General features: G+C 44.4%; 1 protein-coding gene across 5 annotated transcripts in view; it reads left to right on the top strand.

Annotated features, from left to right (window-relative positions):
• Positions 1 to 19,032, top strand: part of TENM3 (teneurin transmembrane protein 3) — a 1,301,134-nt gene that overhangs the window by 659,322 nt on the left and 622,780 nt on the right. Inside the window, exon 1 of one of the 5 annotated variants that reach the window (XM_055131948.1) lies at positions 3,123 to 3,392. The exons of the other annotated variants lie outside the window; for them this stretch is intronic. The gene's annotated coding sequence lies outside the window, so the exon portion shown is untranslated. Of the gene's footprint in view, positions 1 to 3,122; positions 3,393 to 19,032 lie in introns of those variants that run through there. 5 annotated transcript variants of the gene reach the window in all.

Raw genomic sequence — 19,032 nt, 5'->3', positions numbered from 1 at the left:
CGCCCCTGGCACTCACTCACTCCGGAGCTCATTCGGGCTCGATTGCATCCAATTAGTGCCAGCGTTCGGCCTCATGGACTCACAAACTTTGAATATCACAGAACAGGGAGCTGGGCTCCAGACAGGCTTCAAGATTTATGAGCATTTCTAAATTTTATGAGTTCTATTGTACTCTACGCTTATTACCAGCGTGAACTATAATGAGGGTTCTGGAGAGAAGCTAAAAAGAAAAAAAAGGAAACTTTCCCCCATTCCCCTCAGGGCCTCTATGTCTGTCTCTCTCAGTCTCTTTGTCTCTCTGTCTCTGTCTCTTTCTCTCTCTAAGTCTCTGTCTCTCTGTCTCCCTCTCCTTCCACCAGTTCTACCAGTAATTTCTCCTTTCCTCTGGCCTCTTCCGTTAGGATGGGGCAATATTTTACCTTTGTTTGTGTATTCCTAAGAACTAAGGTACCCTCCCTCCCCAAAGAGCAATGGGGAGGACGGTGTTGGACACTTAGGAAAGCTTCAAACACTTGCACTATTTTCGTGGGACGTGGACCGTGGCGTGATTTATGAAACCATCCTGAAGTCTCCTGGGATGCCCACTGGAAATCGTTTGTGTAGTTGTCATGTCAAATCTAGGGCATACCTTCATAATTGACAGGTCTGCTTCACCAAACGAGAATGGCTGGCATGAGAGGGGACTCTAATTAATCTGCCCCGTCGCCTAATGAGTAAGCACGCCTCCCCCCCCCGCACCCCCCGGCGTGAAATTCACAGGGTGGGAAGGGAGAAAATCAGGGAAGAGGGATTGGGGAGGGGGGGCTGGATTTCTCCCACCGAGATGCGCTGAGGTGCTCAGCGTCCCGGAGCTCCGATCAGAAGCGCCCTGGAGCAGAGCTGCTGGGGAAAACGCGCCCAGCAGTGCGCATGGTCACTGAGCAACTTGGCGAACTCGGAGGGCGGCACTGGACGCCTCGAATGTGCGGGGATTCTGCAAGCCACCCCCTCACACACACACACACACACACACACACACACACACTCACACACTTTTAGAGAAACGCCCTAGTCAATGTATAGGCTTCCAGGTTTTCTTAGAAAGCACTTGTGCTCGGGTTATTTTTGTTTGTTTTGTTTTGGTGCCCGCGTTTCCACTACCCAGGCTGAGTCCGTTTCTTCCCCGCACGTAGTTTGCAAAGGTGTTTGCGTTTCTTGCCCGCCCCTGCCTCTCCTCTCTGAAAGTTGTGAGAGTAGAAAGCTCATAAAGTTCCTCATTCCGCCCCCCACCCCCCACCCCGGCCCCGTCCTGCCACCGCCGCCCACGACAGATCTGCGACCACCCCAGGGCCCCGGGCTGTGGAGTCGCAGCTTCCCGCCGGCGGGATAGCGGGTCCCCAGCGCTCAGGGCTACGGGGACACTAGGGCGCCCCAAGAGGAGCCTCTCCTGCTGGTGTGTCCCGAGCGCTCCCCAGCCGGGCCGCCGCCCCGCTACGCTCCGGTCCCCAGAGGTGTAACGCAGAGTTCCGGCGTGCGCCCAAGGTGGCGAGTGGCAGCTGGTCCCCAAACTCAGGAGCCCCGGGAACATCCAGCTGCCCGCGCGCGCGGTGGCGGCCCGCGAGAGAGACTTTCGGGGGCAATTTAGGGAAGTAAGCTGGTGGCGGGGGTCTCGGCGGTTGCAGTTAAACTTTTATTTTCCTCCTGCTGCCTCCGCGTGCTCGGCTGCTTCCAGAGCAGGGAGGCGAGAGAAAAAACCCACGTTTGGTTTGGAAGCTTGGGGGAGGGCGCCGGGATGCGTTCACTGACCACAGAGAAACGCGTTGGTGGCTGGAAGGGGAAGAAACTCCTACGACGGTGTGAAGAAGAGGAAGGGGGGGTGTTGAGTACTTAGCGCCCCCCTTCCCCGGTCCGAAGGCAACTTGTACTTTTCATTCGGGGACGTGGCGATCCGGCCAGCGAAGGCGCGGCGGGGTCGCCCGCCAAGGCCCGGGAACTGACGGGGGCCGCCTACCGGGGGCTGGAAATCCTTAATTACACCCTTCCGCCTCCGAATGCATCCTCCCGGCTCTTGTCTTCTGGCACCCCCCTCCTTTTCGGGTGACTCAGCTGACCCAACCCTCTGCAAGATCAAGAAAAGTAGTTTTCTAAGAAGGTTAGAGGTTTGATTACACAGAGACGTGTGGCCTCTTAGGTCCAAAGCAATTACCCACCCGTCCTCCCTCCCCTCGACCGCGGCTCCTCCTCCTCCTCCACCTCCTCCTCTTCCTCCTCCGCCTCCTCCTCCTCCTCCTCCTCGGGGCCACCCGGGTGCGAGAGAAGCCCCGACCCCCACGCGCACGTCCCCGCGCACTTGGTGGGTGCGTGTGAATTTCTGCGGGCGCGGTAAGTTCAGGAGAGTGCGCCCCCGGCCGCGCAGACCACCCCCTCCTGGAGCCCAGACGCTGCCCGAGTCATTCATCCGGGTCAGGACTGGTTCGGGAACGACCCCGACCCCGCGACCCCTCGAGAGAGAGGCCCTGATCGGTGTCAGCCCGGGAGCTCTTGGCTAGCCGAGCCCAGACTCGGCCGGGCGGAGGGAAGGAGCAGGAGGGAGGGGCGGAGAACGTGGTTCCGTCCCGCAAAGCCCATTTGACAGAAGGAAAAGGGGAAAAAAAGGCAATCAACTGAGGACCTCTCTCTCTCTCTCTCTCTCTCTCTCTCTCTCTCTCTCTCTCTCTCTCTCTCTCTCTCTCTCTCTCTCTCTCGCCCTCCCACCCCTCCTTTCTATATTATTTTGAATAAAGCAGAAATAAAGTCGCTGTCACCTTGCCAAGTGGCGGAGCCGAGGCGTCCCGGATTGTAAACGCCCCGAGCCGGGTGCAGCTGCCGGGCGATCCGGCTCTCCCGCGGTCTGCACGGGGGGAAGCGCCCGGTAGGCTCGGCGGCTGCTCTCTCCTCCCGCACACACTTGCACACGCACACGCGCGCGCACACACACACATACGCACACGCACACGGACACGTGTCCGTGCCGGCTCCCGGGCCACCCTCAGCCCCCGCGCGTCCCCCCGCCCCAGTGGCACAAATTCCGCTCGGGGCTGCGGCTCCGGGGCCCTGTGCCCTGCCTGCCGGCTCACCTTCCTCTCTTTCTCCCCTTCCTTCCTCCTCCTCCTCCTCCTCCTCCTGCTCCTCCTGCTCCGGCAGCTGCAGCCCGCGCGCCTCCAGCCTCCAGCTCGGGGCCGCCCCCCGCCCCCCCAAACTGCTGCGGGGCCTGGCGGCGGGGCGCGGGGTGCGCGCGGGGAAGGAAGTTGTGCCACTTGCCGGCCCCCCCTTCCCGCCCGCCGCCCCCCGCTCCCCTCCCCCGCGCCCGGCTGCCTTGGATGCGCGCGGCGGCGGCTGCGGCCCGGGAACCCGGCGGCTCGGGGAGCTGCGCGGTAAGTGCGGGCGCGGCGGCCCGGCGCGCCTCCCGCCTTTGGGGGGTCCTGGTACCCGGGGTGGCCTCCCGGGGCGCGGTCTCAGGTGGGAACTTCGTCCCGGGAGCCGCGCGCTGCTCCCAGCTTCCGGGGAACCCCCCCAACCCCCTCCCCAGCGCCCCACGCCGGCCCGGGCCAGGGCAGCTCCGGGGCGCTCCGGGAGGGGTTGGGATGGCGGGAGGATGGGGGGGGAGGACCAGCGGGCCGGCAGTGCGACCAGTTCCGGGGAGCCCCCCCACAGTTGGGTGACGGGGTGCTGCAGCTTCGGAGTAGGTCCGGGATGCTGGGATGGGCCCCCCGTTCCGGGAGGTGGGCCCGGGAGCCAAGTTGGGGAGGAGCGGGCGGAAGGAGAGCGAGCTAGTTTTGGGGGATGGAGTGGTGGATCTGTACGGAAACTTACTTGGAGAGTCTGGGTGAGGTGCAGAAACCCAGCCAAGATCCTCAAACGGGCATTGGGGGGTTGGGGGGCAGTGTTGTTTTTTTTTTAATTTGACGGGGGGGGGTGGCGGGAATGACAGATTTATGAGTACGCAACTCAGCCTAAGTGTGTCTGGTGCTTGACAACCGGTGAGCAGGCGCGCGTGGGCACGGAGGTGGCATCCTCGCGGGCTAGCCGCTCGCCCGGGCATCTCCCGCGCCAGTTTGGACGCGCTGCCCCCGCCGCGCCTTGAAGGTAGTTGTGACGGGACCCGCCTTCTCGTGGCCACTGTAAGGGGAGAAGGAAAGCAAGGACTTTCCTCCCCGGGTCCGACGGCGCAGACTGGTGCCAGGGGGAGGCATTGGCATTTCCAGGCCCCGGGAAAGTTTGCAGGTACTTGGGCGGGCGAGGGCGTCGGAGGGGACCGGGTAGAGAGCGCTTTCCAGGCACTTTGCAAGGGGCCTTCACCGCGGTCCGCGCGCGGGGCTTGTCTCCGTAGTGCCAGGTGTTGGTGAGACTGTCAGCTCCGGCGGAATCCGTGGGATGGTCTTTGCACAGCAAGAGAAACAGGTTGAAGCCTTTGCCTTCTCTTTTCAAAGGGAAAACAAACAAACAGGTCTGGCATCTTTAGCAAGCTGGGAGGGGGCTTCCCTTGAAAGGTGCTCTTGCAACTGAACAGAACTTGGTTATTTGCTTCCTCTAGTGAATTTTGTTTGAAATTGGATGCCTTCCCTCCCCTCTCCCTGTTAGTTGCTTGCCTGGAGAGTACCTGTAGTGTTTCTGGTGCGTTAGGAGCAGTGTAGAAAATCAAGAGTAGCTGTTTCATTAAACTCACGGTAGAGCTTAATATTTTAGTTGAAGTGAAAGTTCACAGATGCAGACGATCTTGTGCATTTCCTGATGTGTTCTTAATTGTCTAAAACTTCCAGTTGGGGTTACTTAATAAATGAAATTCTTATAAGAGCCTGGGAACTTTCTCTTCGTGATTCTAAATGCAGAGCAAATATTTAATTCTTGCTCTCAGAGTGAGAGGTTAGTTCAGTAATAAGACTTGCTAATCCCACTTTAAAATGTCATGGCATTCACAAATTATTCCTAAATTCTTCAAAGATAGGAGATCATAATGAGTTTACTTACTCTATTCTGTGCCTCAGGATTGTGTCTGTTTCTCTTCCTGTTGTATTTTTCTTAACAATCTGGCTTTTAAAATGAATTGTAATCTTCTTCCTCAAAAGATACTACTATAAAAATACTATTTGCTCTTAGCAGAAAATACATTTTTGAGGCAGTTCTTAAGAAGGATATGTACTAAGAGACAAAGTGCCTTTAAGGAAGACAAGTCTGTTTTTTGTATACTGTACTTTTTTATGAAAGATGCATAGTAACACAACTTTAGGGTTTTTAGATTTGGAAAATATATTAGTATCCCATGCCAGCAATATTAGTACTAGCAACCCAGAGGCAGAGAATAGCAATCCTAATGAGGATTGCTTTGATTATTTAAAATAAAACAGATTTACAGTAGAATTTTTTGCTAGTTATTTTTACTAGTTATTTTTACATGAAATAATTTTATATAGCTGTGTTTATTTTCTAGAAAAAATAGTTTTAAGTCAATTATTGAGTGCCTTGTTGGTTTGACTTGGGTCTTTTGGTTAGAAAACGGATTCATTAGGATGAAAACAAAGAAAGATGGGGATGGTCCTCTTTGAAGAGAAGAAAACATCTAAATGTAGTGAAAAGTTTTGATTGTATGTGGAAAGAAAACCTGAGCCAAAGGATAATAATCCAGTTAGCTAGTCCAAGCTGGTCTTTCTTAGCTTTGCTTCAGAGAGCCAAGAGTAATTATTCTCTTTGTAAAGAACCAAGCCAATAAGAAATCAAGCAAAAGTGTCTGGCTGTCATTGTAAGAATCATTGTAAGAATGACCTCTCAGAAATCCTTGATCAGTTCTGAGTTTGATGGAGAAAAATGATGTTTTTTTGTTTTGTTTTGTTTTGTTTTGTTTTCCCCAGTACCTGGGAAAGTATGTTTAGAAGGTGGAAGTTGGCTTTGCCATTCATGGTCCAGGGGAATAAGTCTGGACAAATGTCCATGTCTGATAGAAAAAACAGCTCCAGAAAGTCAGCTTTTTTGTTGTTGCTATTGTTGTTTTTTGAAACTGGTTGTTTTTTTTTTTAAATCATGGTTTCATTCAATTAAACTCTATTTCACCCTTCAAATTTTTATTTCTGGGTTGCTGGGGGAGGGGTGTTATCAGAGTATTAGACTGGTCAGATCTGTGTTTTCAGCAGCCTAATGAATTCTCTGCCCTTTTCCTGGAGTCAGGCCGGAGCAGCTGGTAAGCATGTTCAATTGCATGTTGCTTAACTGCTCAGCATTTCATTTTATAGTCAAACGTCTATTTTGACTTTTCAGGATATACTTTATTTAGGTTGAAAATGTCAGTAAAGAATATAGTAATTTGCTCTCAATTTTTTACCCTGCTCCGCAACCAATTGCACAGTGCTTTGGGTTTTCAGTTACTCACTGTGCATATTTATTTTATAAAGTGGAGTAAGTGGAATGATAGTGTGGAGAATTTAGCACGTATTCAGAATAAAGAAGGGTGTTGGAAGTACAAGAATACAAGACCACCAAAAAGTTTCAGCAGCCCAGTCTTTAAAATGATGTCCTATCAGCTTTCTAGAGCACACTTAAAATCTGATTTTGGAGATAGCAGCTCATTCTAAGAGTCCTGATGGAAATTTTGAGCTTAAAAAAACAGAAGGAAACTTCTGAGGTTCCAAACTGATTAATTGTTGTGTCTTATAAAAACTGATTTATTTCATACTTTTTTATCCCAAGCATTACCATTATGAAGCTCTCCTTCTAATTGAGATTAATGTTCCTCAGCAAAGAAATGGTTTGGAGGGTTGCATTCATTTCGAGTGCTGTTGTAATCAATTTTAGATACAGCCTTCCACAATGGATCAGTTTGCATCCAAACCTGCCTTATTATGGAGAATTAACTCATTGGTGATTGATAGTAATACTTCTCCATCTTGAGAAGTCATTTGTTTCCAAACAAGTGTGATGCCTTGTATAAGTTTCAAAATATGGTTCTCATAATTAAAACATCCTTTCGGGGACTTCATCTCAACTTTGTTCTAACAATTATATAAAGCGTGCAGAAACCATTCATTAATACATTTCAACTAAAATTACCACAGCCTCGCTCTCTGTTGTATCCTTTTGCTCTCAAGGGTTTTACATCGATCTTTGGAGTCACAAATAGGAATGCATCAGACATCCAAGTGGTCCCCCTTCTTTTTGTTTCTATCCATATTCTAGTAGAGCTTTCGCAGCCTTTCTTCAGATTGGAAATTTACATCTTGCTCACGTGTTCTAACTTTATTTTACACATTGGAGGTATAATCCGAACAATCAAAGGTAAGGGACTTGGTGGTAATTCTTCATCCTCTTTGGCAACCTGGGAAGATGGGGAACGTGACAATGCCCACTGTGATAAATTTGCATTTTGTTTCTTGCTTGTGAAGACTGCACCTCAGCTGTTTCAGCTTTTTATTCTCTTCTCAAGACCATATTAAGATTTCCTTGAGCTTCGGTCCACACTGCATTGCCTACTGTGATACAAGCTGGTCATCGCCACCAAACCAAATACAATCTAAAACATGCCCGGTATAAGATTAATAAAGATAAGCATTCTACTCTAGCCATAGGATTTAAAAATAAAGATAGGACTGCTTGATAATCTGTCTTGAGTTATGGCAATGGCATTTTCCTTGGTTTCGGGGGGAGGGGGGGAAAGACTTGGTAGAAAATAAGCTATGATATTTTAATTTCTTCTCCACCATGAGTGGGTTTTTTTGTGTGTGTGCATTGAATTGTTTTTCTAGTTTGAAACATTCATTTAAGGCAGTTTTAAATTGCTAAAATATTGCACTTAAAATACCATTGTCAAAGCGTTATTTTAGCACCCTCAGAATATAAATGATCAAAATGCAGGGAAAAAAAAACTCTCAAAAACCTGAGTTATTTCATGCACTGCAACTACAATAGATGTCATTCATTTCAAAGAATTTTGATACATTTTACTATAATTTTGATTTCTTCAGGGGACTGGTTTGTTAGACTAACTACATACAATTCCCATAATGGAGAGTAATCTCCTCATACCTACATCTTTATAATTTTAAGGGTTTCTTATTTTGGTCAAGCATCAGTATCCTAGAAATAATAGTCATATGAGGAGATTAAAGCCATGGCATATAATGTATCAGATGATAAGAAGAAGAATTATATGGTTTGCCCTTTGATGCTCTTGGAATCTTTGAAGAGCTGGCACTAGCATAACCCTGGTTATCAATCGGGTTCCTGATGGGTAGCAGTCTTTGCTGAGTCCCATGTTTGCAGTAAGATGGTTGGATGGTTATGATGTGTTGAGGTTGAGGAGCATTTGTGGAGTTTATTATGTAATGATAATGCTCTCCTTTCCAAATGAAGGAGCTGCTAATCACTTGTGGGGTTGTGTAAGTTTTCAAACTTATTTCCCCCCCCCCCATAAACTGTCTTCCGGCTGATTCTAGAGTGTGCAAAAAAATCGCTTTGTAAAATGAAGTGTTATAAGAAAAACAAATGCATGACATCACACTGGCATATGTGTGCCTGTTGATCTACAAGTTATGAAGGAATGCTTTGTTGGTCAATTGTTGTAGAATACTTTTATTATTTCTGTTAGAAAAGATGAGGGTGAGGTGACAATGATTTTTGTTCTGGGGCAGGACTGTATTATTTAATAATTATCAGCAGTTTTATTTAGTGGGTCTCTGCCTCAAAATGGAAGGGACAGAATGGGATGTAGAGAAGGAAAGACTGGATATCTTTACAAAGAGAGAGAGAGGGTGGGTGGTTCTTTGAACGTGTGAGTAGTGACTGTGTTTGACACAAAGAGCAGTTTGTAAAGGGAAAATTTGGTTATTTAAGTTAATTGGGTAAGTATAGAAGAAAGAAGAAAATTTGCTTCTTTACTAGTATAGACATAAAAGGGAAGAAGGAATTCACCTTTTTTTTTACTTTTAAGTATATGCGTTTTACATCCCAGCACAAGAATAAGAACATCATTGACAAAATAATCCAAAGAATTATAAATACTATCTCTAGTTCTTCATGCTGACAGAGCAAAGAAAACACATTGTCAACTCTCTTTATTGCGATATTCTCCTCTGTGTATGGAACTGAGGCCCAACTTATGGCTTGATAATTCTAAATTCTATGAAGAGATTTAAAAAAAATCATTCTGATTACTTGTAAAGAGCATTTGAGGGGGAAACTTACAAGGTCACTTATCTTTGAAAGGTGAAGTTCATCATCTATATATTTTAGTCATTCTGTCTGATCCTCAATTATTCGTTAGACTTGCTGGAATACTTGAGCTCATTCCTTTCCAGATTGTCATAATTTAAAAAGAACTGGCAATGCAGACTGCTGTGGATTCTCTCTCAGTCCGAACAGGATAGGATAATGTGAAAGCCTGGTCCCTGCTTTCCCCAGAGAAAAGCTACTATTAAAACGGATTGTTTTATCTCCAGTCTAGTTAAACTCGACTAGTATTTTATGCTTAGAATTGTGGAACCATTTCCGTAGGCGGAGGTGAGATGGTTGTTATAGGGGCGTTTCCAAAGAAGAGATCCTTCCCTTAAGAGCTGGTCCTGGAGATGTGTTGTGACTTAGCTTCTGTTCTCGAAAGGTATCTCAGACCTAAAGTACTTGGACTGCACCCTGGAAGGTATGTTATGCAGAGAGACATAAAACAGAATTGTGCTCCTTTCATTTGCAATGAGAAATGCATGAAGTCTTTTCATGGGCTTGCAGGAAACACCCGCAGATATGTTCATATAAGGATGTTTATTTCAGGAATTATAAAGGCAAGCTATTAAAATATATTTATTGTTTATTCTCAGCCTACCAAATGCTCTTTTCAAGTGGAGCATCCTTGCTAATACTTCTTTCAGAGAATTTTGGATTTGTCAACATGTAGGTGGAAACTTGGCAAAGGACCGGTTCTTTTAAATAGCTCTTTTAAAAAAGAAGGAGAAGGAACTAGTGCAGCCTTGTCATTTAAAATAATTATGAAAACCAGAAGAAGACAGCTGTAAATTTTATTTCTTGCAGAATTTATAATAACTTCCAGCTCAAGAAAGCTGTCTGTCCTATGGTCCTTGAAGAACAAATCTCTGATTTTTTTAATATCCCTCCTGAAAATCCAAAAAGTATCTTGAGCAATGTTATTCTATTTTTCTATATTTATAAGGAAAAAATAAAATTAATATTTGCAACTGGGAAGTCTTAAAAATGTGATGGTAATAATATAGGCAAAAATACTACAAGGAATAATGAATCTAGTCACAGAAATAAATATAGAAAAGTGACTCACTATAATCTAATAAGGGAATCAGAGCTATACTAGAAATATTCTTATTTTGTCTCTTGAGTGTCACAGAAGTAATGTTGAATTTTATGATGACATTAATAATCATTGGATAATACAAATGCAATCTAAATAAGATATCAATCCTTTTCACTTTAACTGATATTTAAGAAACATCCTAAAAGAATTAGAAGCTTTTGAAAGCAGTCATCCTTGTCAGAAATTGAGAATATGTTTGTTGCCATGAGAGACTTTGTGCTCATAAACTTCTGCCCCAATATTGTCCTTCAAATGAAAATAGAATACTTTTGATTTGTTTCAGACAGATGTCTAAGTTGCTGTTTTCAATTTTAATTTTCCACTTCTATTTTTCACATGGAGGTGCTCGTCTATTTAGCAGTTAAAACTAATTTTATTTTAAACAAAAAATGCAAGTTCTTACTCATAGTAAGAAGTATAAGTGAAACTGTCAAACTATAAGTGAATCTTCTTTCAGGCTTCCACATAACCTGCTCTTGTCAAATATAAATAAGGCATCTTGTTATGTTTCCTTGGATAGAAACCTTAAATCAAGCATAATTCTTCTTTAGTGTTCTGTTTGCTTCAGAATGTGTATTATGTGATTGAGAAGATTTTGGCATTATTAAACATGTTTTTAAGCCATTCTGGTTAGCTATGTTGTGTTGTCAATAACATTGTTTTCTTCAATTCTTACTAATTTTTAAAGTTGTATTTGGTACGGAGTTCAGTACATCAGCAATTGACAGAAGGCAAAATACTTCTTTAGTGTTTTCTATATGGAGTTTAGATCATTATATCATTTTTATTGTTTTAATTTGTGTGTTGTTAGGTGGAATAGTTTGTCTAATGTGTTATAACTTTAGAAAAAGAAATCCTTGCACAGCATATAATTATTACAATTAAATTTTTTAAAAATTGTGTAAGGATTTGAAACACAATCTATTGTACTTACAAAGACAGGTTCAGAGGGGTCCTCCTGTTTTTGAAACGCAAATGTTGTTTGACAAATTACAGTATAAAAATTTTTAATAACATGCACATTTGTTTGCATTCCTGACTTTTGTCTTTTATATGTTCCCACTATTCAGAACTTCATGTGTTTGTTTTATATGGGTAACATGTATTGTAACCTATATTGACAAACTGCAAAAAATAATAACCAAAACATACACTCATTCCAATCTGTATTTCCATCGACAGGGAAATAAGGTGATCAGATAAATTTTATCATCCGGAAATGGTAAAAGTACTTCAATGTATGGAAAATACCTTTTATATAATCAAGACACTTGGCAAATATTTTTAATACATATGTATATAGTTCCCGCACAGTTGACCACAAACTTACACATTACCAAAAGATGTAACAATGATTATGTGTTTATATTATTATCTTTAAGCCATATAGCATGGATACATTTGCAAACAAGTCTATTTTTTAAATCCATCATTTTTTGATATTTGGATTCAATTGAATGCCCAAGCTTGTGTTTCATTTTAGTATGGAATTGGTAGCAAACTGGGTCTGCCCTCGGTTAGTTTGGTACAGACAGACCAGAACCCTGATTTTTTTTCTAAAGTTTTATAGAGAGTCCGAGCCTTCCGATACAATTGCCCAACTCGGCAGGTGTTTGATGCCTGTGACAAATGAGACATCTGATGGTGATGACTGAGGTTTTTGTCGTGAGAAACCAATTCTCACATCAGCTGATAAAAAGTCGCTTTTAAAAACTGCATTGTACTTGAGCAGGAATTTTAACGTAGCAAGTTGGGTGAAATGTTATATTTAGCTATCAGCAAAGGGCAATGGGAGTTACTTATAACAAATCATTAATGTATCACGTAGTTCATTTAACTGTGGTAAGAGGCAGATGAATTGGTTGTGTAATTACCACTGGAGCTTTGAAAAGGCTAGATAATTCACTTTGAACATTTTCAGTGTTAAAGAAAGCAAAGTATTAGAGGGTCTCAGTCTTGGAAGTGATTATTAATGCAAGAGGACTTTTTTTTAAAAAAATTACTGTGTTGTAAGATTAAGAAGGTTGTACCTTCCGGGATATCTTTATCGGGTGATTTTAAGACTGGAACATGACCACTTGATGTAAGGAAATATGTACATGTACTTTATGTATTTTTCCCCCAAATGGGATGGACTTCAAGATTTTCTGGTGAAGTTCTGGTTCTGTTAGGATTAAGGACCCTGGGTATCTAAATGGCTAATTTCGGGGGCAGTATGTTATGTAGTTTTTAAGTCCTTGTTATGACTTGTTTTAAAAAAAAGTATCCCATGGGGAATCGGAAGCATTATGGCCAAGCTGCCACCCTTTGATAAAGGATTATGTGCCCTCCCCTGAATCTGTGATCCCAGAATCTACTACACAATAGTCTTATCAAGCAGCCCTGGACGAGCTTGGCCATCATTTCATTTCCTTAATAAAAATTCCTTGGTTCGACTCCAGTATGTTCTATTAGGGTGAAATGGTCATCTAAATGTCTAGCTGAGCCATGAGTGGAGTCGGTCTTAAAATTCAGAGCTTCCCACTTGGTGGCAAGATAAGCAAGCCAGAAAAGTTAGGGGGATGCATCAACACTCATTCCAGATAAGTCTATGAATGGTTGTGGGGTTCCTTCTTCCCTCTTTGGGAGTGTAGTGGGGGAGATCCACACCCAGCAATGTTCCAGCATTCGTCCTGGCTCTGCACTCAGGGATCACTCCCAATTGGTGCCCTGGGGTCTGTATGGGATGCCGGTGATTGAGCCCAGGTCGGCTTTGTGCTATGCCTCTGAGCCTGGGATTTTTTCATTTCTGAGGTTTGTCTGGTCAGGAAAGAGGGCAGAGTTCCGGGGTGGGATCCAAGTTCTTTGTAAGTGGTCCCAGGTAGTACTAGGAGCAACTAGAGGAAGGAAGAATGGCATTCCAAGAACATCCATGCCATGCTGTGAAGTTTAGTGCATTTTCTCTGGACACGTATGTATAGGCAGGGGTGGGGGTGTCTCAGCATGCTTCGTTCAAGGATTAAAAAAGGAAGAAAGGAAATTCTCTTCTGTGGTTATGGTCCCACTTCAAATGAGTTTTTCCTGACAAAGCTTTAACAGTTTGATAAAAAAGTATGTCACATTCTGACGAGAGCACTTGGGGGTTGGGGGTGTCAAAGATGTGTGTTAAAAGTTGGTCAGGCTGGACAATTGATTGTACTCATAATTATGTCAATTTTCATTTAGTCACTGTCAAATTAAATGCAGTTCATCCTGTTTAAACATATTAAAGGATTGCCAGTTAGAGCATTCTATTGGTAAAATACAAAGATGCCACCTACAAAACTTATGAACTATGTGTTTGCCTTAATAAATGGGTTCTTATTTTGGAGGCAAACTTGTAAATGTTTAAAAAGAGCAGCAAAGTTTATTTTAAAAAATGCAAAATGCATAAGTACATTTTTGAACAGTTTAAGTAATTCTGACTTTCATATAACCAGTATAAAAACATACTGGCATTTCAAAACATGCTTCTTTATCATTTTTGTTTTTCTATTGAATTATTATCCACTTAAGATTTTATATAAAGACATGGCACTATATCTGTTGTGCCGTACCTACGTATCTAAAAATTGTTTTCTGTTCATAAGCATTAAAGTGAAATATAATCAGAAAAATCTGTCTAAGAATCTTTTAAATGATCATTTTAAGATGACATTTGATTTTTCAAGTCTTCAGAGAATTTCAGCCTTTAATAATTGGTAACAATTGTGATGTTAAAATGATAAATAATACAAGAATCAAGATATAGCCCCAGGAATAGTTCCTTAGTTTTACATTTTAGAAGTATTTTAAATCAGAACCTAAAATATTTTGTAAGATATTTTCAAGATTTCCAAATTTTTGCTAGTGAATGCAAGGTTCACTCTATTTAAAAATAAGTGTCTGTGTGAAAGACATTAGTCATGATGTTTTCTGATGCCTAGAATTTGTGTGCATTAATTATGTGTGGAAAAGAAACACACAGGTTTAGGATTTTGAAGAACAGGTTTTCTTTCTGTCTCTTTTAGCCGGTCCCTCACAATCCCTCACAATCCCTTTCTTCCAAATGACCATCAGATTCTAATCTTCACTGTCTCCACAGCTGTTTGAGGATTTTGGTGTTCTGTAAATGTAATTACTAAATGCAAGTGTTTTTTCAACGTCCTTCCTATAAAGGTTGGGAAAAGAAGACTAGGGAATATGAGAGGAGGCCCAGAAATGATTCTATTGCTGTTCAGAGTATGATGTCAGTGGTTACTAGGAGCAGTTGCAAAGATGAAAACACTGTAAGTTTAGCTTCACTGATAGCTAGCTATAAAGATCCCTGAGAATTCTATAATTTTTTCAGAACAAGTACATTTTATGGGATTAAGCAACAATGAAACAAGTATTTACCACATTTCTGAGGGTCATTTTCCAAGGGAATGATCCTAATCTAAACTCGATATAAAATATGACCCCTTTCCTTCCCTTACCAAAAAAAAAATATATAGTGGGAAACTTATTAACCGCTTTCATTTATTTTGATGTACCAAGTTCAACAATGATTGATGTCACGTGAACACTTAAGACACTCTCCATCTAAAAATTAGCATCCTTTGTGGAGAAAATTCAACCTACAAGCTTGCATTATTATTATTTATAGAACGAGACTAGAAACTCAGCATAGATACACCTTAAGAAATGTTCAGTTTGTTAATTTTGAAGGATAGCCAGTGTTCATTTCTCAAGCCCACCATAATATCACATTTTTTCCCCTATCTATATGATGCGGCCTTGGCCATCTCTCACTCTCGGCAGTGGTACGTTCTGAGATTAGAAACGTGGAAAGCAGCGAATTCAATGCTTAACTATTTTTAGTTGTCAAAGATGGTGCCAACGAAACATTATTTTCCTTTTCATTTGAGATTCCAGAGACTCTGTTGTCTGATGAAACTTCCTCGGCCTTCAGGAGGGCAGAAGAATGGGAGGGTGTGAAGGATTAGGATAAATGAAGCATTTGGGGGAGAAAATAGAAACTCCACTTAGTAGAGCTTCTTTTCCTGGTACTTAGAAGCATAGTGATTATGGGGAGAAGGGAAGATTTGATTCCCAAGGTAATGCCAACCTATAAAAAATGCGTTACTGTCAGGAAAACTGTTGGAAAGTGTGTAAGGATTCACCAGGTACGTTTGAAAGGTGCATGTGGGTGAGCAAAGGCATCTGAGTGAGCGTCTGCTTCCGACTCTTTTAGCAGCAGGAAGGGGCTGTAAGAATAGGGGTCAGCTTGGCTTTAAGTTCCTATAGGTGTGGTCCCAGGCACTTGCCTTCTGCCAGTGTATTTCAATCAGTAGGACATTTGCCTTGCAAGTGGCCGACCTGGGTTCGATTCCTCTGTCCCTCTCAGAGAGCCCAGCAAGCTACCAAGAGTATCTCCCACAGCAGAGCCTGGCAAGCACCCGTGGCGTATTTGATATGCCAAAAACCAGTAACAACAAGTCTCATGATGGAGACATTACTGGTGCCTGCTCGAGCCAAATTGATGAGCAAGGGAATGATAGTGACAGTGACAGATTAAGGTGTAAACACAACCCTACCTCAAAAGAAAGAAGAGATGGTGGTCTCAGAGCCTCAAAAATTTCTACTTCTAGTGGGGACATGAGAGAGATGGTAACTGGGATCGAAGTTCTTAAGGAAGTAGGCTGGCCAAAGAGAGTCAGGGCCAAACACACTTGTCTTGCTTCCCACTAACTCTGGTTCAGATCCCATACTCCACACAATGTCTCACTCTCCGGCTTCTGAGCACCATCAGGTATGGCCTCAAAACCGGGGCCAGGTGGGGCCAGAGCAATAGCACAGTGGGGAAGACACTTGCCTTACACATATCTGACCTAGGTTTGATTTTCGGCATCCCATATGGTCCCCTGAGCATCACCAGGAGTAATTCCTGAATGCAGAGCCAGGAGTTACCCGAAGGTTTATACTCTTCTAAGTTTCTGGTCCTGAACAAGATTTTTTCCAAGGTTACCTGCAACTTGCAGACATTAACCATGCCTTGGATCTTATAGGTCTTTGGGAACACCCAAATATAGTCCGCTGAGACACATGCTGTGAAGGGTAAATAGCAAAGAGAGTTCATGGTTGAAGTCTCCTCGCTCCATGCGTAGATGCCCCCAAAGATGGTGTACTGAAAACCAGTCAGCTGGGGAGAATTAACATTCACCGTTTGCCTTTCTCCCTGCAGAATAACTTAGCAAAACGTTTGTGTCGCTTGCCCCTAAAATCCCTTTATAGGCTGAGACACTTCTCGCCTATTCTCAGTTCAGCCTTGACTGATAGTGCCTGACCCTGAAGGGCATGAGTCAAGAACCGGTGTCCAGCCATATTCCACATCAGTGTCCAGGAGCCTCACTGGATGGCTCCTTTCCCCCGAAGGTCTGTGGCTGAGAGACACGTCATCATTTGTCAGCCTCGAGACAAAGAGCCTCACCTCGGATTCTGAAAATCTGTGAGCTTCTTATTTGGAAATTGCCTCTGATTTATGTTAAATATTTATGTTAAATGTAGAGCACCCACAAATGCTTGTCAGCATTTAGGGGAGAACAAAATATATGGTTGTGGATTATTGAGACTGCTGAGAGAGAGAGAGAGAGAGAGAGAGAGAGAAAGAGAGAGAGAACTGATGTGGAGGAGGAAAAAAATTCTGTAGAGGAAAGAGAAGTAACCCACAAAACCACATTCACAAGTGGGTAACACAGATGAATAACGTTAGTAGCCAGGTCATTTTTGCATATTGTGTTTTGTGCTGCATTGTGTTTGGGGGCTTAGGGCTTAGTCCTACAGTGCTTAGGGAACCGTGTGAGGTACCGGGCATCCAGCCTGCGTCTGCAGGAGCAAGGCAAGGGCTGTAGCCGCTGTACTGTCTCTTCAGCCTCTTCTGGTTTTATTTCTACAAAGAGAGGTGCGCGCTCATCTTCTTTCAAAAAGGTGACTCTCTGTCTTTGATGTTTGTAAGAGACAAGGGGACCGAGAGATATACCTGGACTGGTCCAAAAATGGCAAATTTGAGAATATGGTGTGATTGTCTCCTGTGTGCGTCAGAGGTCTAGAGAATGGTGATGATGAGACTCAAAGGGCACATGTTAGCTGAAAGGGGACCCCATATCACAACTCCGGACTAGTAGTTGCCATGTGCAGGAGAGAGTTAATGTTGCCACATTGTGAGGTTTCTTACCCCCCCCAACAAATTACCAGAATAAAAGGGCCAGAGAGATAGTTTAGTGGATAAGGCACTTGCCTTGAACGTGGCAGACCCAGGTTCTAATCCTGGCATCCTGTATCATCCCCCAAGCCTGCCAGGAGTGATCCCTGAGTACAGAGCCAAGAGTCAGCCTTGAGCACTACTGGGAGGTACCCCAAAGCAAAACAAAGCCAGAATATGAATTATGTGCAATCTTTTTATTTTTTTAGTTGTTGGCTTATTAGAACATGCACAGATCAAAGAGATCATGCCAGCAGCCTGTGGTCACAGCAGGGCTGCCCGTTTGCAGCCTTTGAGAGGGTTGCTGGCTAGTGCATTATGGATGGAAGAGCCCGAGGTGGAGAACGGGCGGACAGCCTAGGGGCCCTCACGGAGAAATCCTGGCTGAGTTTGGAGGGAGCGCGCCGGTCCAGATTGTGGCTTATCTTAAATGTCACCCTCTTCTACCCATTTTGGAGAAGAACACGCTTCCAGTTTGCAGTACACTTTTCCCGGCTTTAAAACAGCTCCCCAGGGCTGCCAGCAAGCCTTCTGCAGGCAGGATTCATGCCAAGGCAGGAAAGAGTTAAGTGACTCTTGGCGTTGTTCTCGCAATGCTTTTGCCCTGCCTTGGCGGCTCCAACTTCAGTCCTTCTCCCTGAGTCTCTCTCTGTCTTCTGCCCCACAGAGAGAGTTTAGAGTAGACCCTTGATTTCATGACTATACTGAGGATTTAGGGGGATGGGGGGTGGGGGGCTTCCAGTGGGACTTGTCACAGCTTGGGAGTGTAACATTGACATTGCGATGCTGCCGTGGGGCAAGAAGAAAAGAGATGCCCATGTGAGCCCTGGCATCATGGATTAGGTGAGACCCAATTTCAAGAGCTGGATGGAAAGAGCTGTGGCATTTCCTTGGCACACTTGTTTCATGGGGAGTGAGGAAGTGTGCTCCCCACCCCCGGCTAGGTGACCCGGGACAAAGGTTGCCTGTCTGTGGCCCTCAGGGTGCCTCTGAATGACAGCGGGGAGTGCTGCCGATGCCAGAAGGCACTGCGGGGTCCAGTAGCCTCTGCGAGGTCCAGCTAGCAGGTGACAGTGGCTTCGGTGGCTGGAGAGGGAGATCTGGGCTTCCTCTTCCAGCTTCATGTGGATTTAGGAGTCCAATTTGGAACCTAGACTTTAAGTTCCAGCGGGCTCCTGGGTTGCTTTCACCTTCCTGGGACTAGGAAGCAATACCCACTGGTGGGAAGGGGTGAGCCTGGCATCCAAAGTGTGTGTGTGTGTAAGTGTGTGTGTGTGTGTGTGTGTGTGTGTGTGTGTGTGACTCAAGGCTGCCTATCAGCTCTCTGACCAATTAGGGCAAATTAGGGCAAATTTCCTGCTCAAGCAGCAGCAGCAGCTTTGCTGGTCTCCCCCAAATCCAATGAAGGATCCTCCTCTGACATGCCAGGCAGACGAGCTGATTGGAGACTTAAAGAGGGTGGGAGTTGACATTG

The sequence above is a fragment of the Sorex araneus genome, chromosome 1, assembly GCF_027595985.1.
Source record: "Sorex araneus isolate mSorAra2 chromosome 1, mSorAra2.pri, whole genome shotgun sequence".
Lineage (NCBI taxonomy): Eukaryota > Metazoa > Chordata > Mammalia > Eulipotyphla > Soricidae > Sorex > Sorex araneus.
The sequence above is the reverse complement of the archived record's forward strand: the minus strand, read 5'-3'. Positions and strand labels throughout refer to the sequence as shown.